The sequence below is a fragment of the Eimeria mitis genome, genomic scaffold, assembly GCF_000499745.2.
Source record: "Eimeria mitis Houghton genomic scaffold, Emh_scaff2636, whole genome shotgun sequence".
NCBI classification, from domain to species: Eukaryota; Apicomplexa; class Conoidasida; order Eucoccidiorida; family Eimeriidae; genus Eimeria; species Eimeria mitis.
The window spans coordinates 3,910-4,968 of record NW_013570977.1 but is presented as its reverse complement, the minus strand read 5'-3'; positions in this window follow the sequence as shown (position 1 = coordinate 4,968).

Below are 1,059 nucleotides of genomic sequence, written 5' to 3'. Positions count from 1 at the left end.
TATATATATATATATATATATATATATATATATATATATATATATATATATATATTTGGGCTGGGGTCTGCGGTGTACATACACCTCAGCGTGTATTATAAAAAAAGAAAGAAGATGTAAAAAAATAAAAAAAAAGAAAAATGTTGTTTTTGTATAAATTGAAATAATTTATTAAATTGTATTTCTTTTTATTTTATTTTATTTTATTTGTTTTATTTGTTTTATTTATTTTATTTTATTTTATTTATTTTATTTATTTTATTTTTTTTTATTTATTTTATTTTTCTTTTTTTTATTTCGCTAGAAACGAACGCACACCAGTGGGAACAAAACTTGGCTGCTGTTGCTGCTGTTGCTGCTGCTGCTGCTGCTGCTGCTGCTGCTGCTGCTGCTGCTGCTGCTGCTGCAGCTGCCCTGCATTTATCCTGAGAAATAAAGAGCAACAAAAGAATGTAAAAAGCAACACACAAACAAATAAAAAACAAAAAAAACAAAAAAACAAATAAACAAAAACAAATAAACAATAAATAAATGAGTAATAAACAATAAAACAATAACATAGACAGAAGAAAGAGAGAAACAAAAAAGAGAAAAACAAAGAAAAAGAGAGAAAGAGACAGAACAGAAAGGAGACAGACAACGACAAAACAAACAAACAAAAAAAAAACACAAAACCCATTCGTTTTTGTTGCAGCAGCAAAGGAGCTGTATATACACTCTCAGGTGTATACGCAGCTCCAGCTGTATATACAGCTCCAGGTGTATGCTCAGCTGCATGTACACTGCGCTTCACCCCATATTCAGAGCTCAAAACAAACTCGCTAGCTAGCTAGCTAGCTAGCTAGCTAACACCCAGCTAGCTGGCTAGCTAGCTAACCCACAACTAGCTAGCTGGCTAGCTAGCCCCCAGCTAGCTAGCTAGCTAGCTAGCCCCCAGCCAGCTAGCTGGCTAGCTATCCCCCAGCTAGCTAGCTAGCTAGCCAGCCCCTCCTAGCTAGCTAGCTAGCTAGCTAAGCCCCAGCTATCTATCTAGCTAGCTAGCTAGCTAGCTAGCCGCTC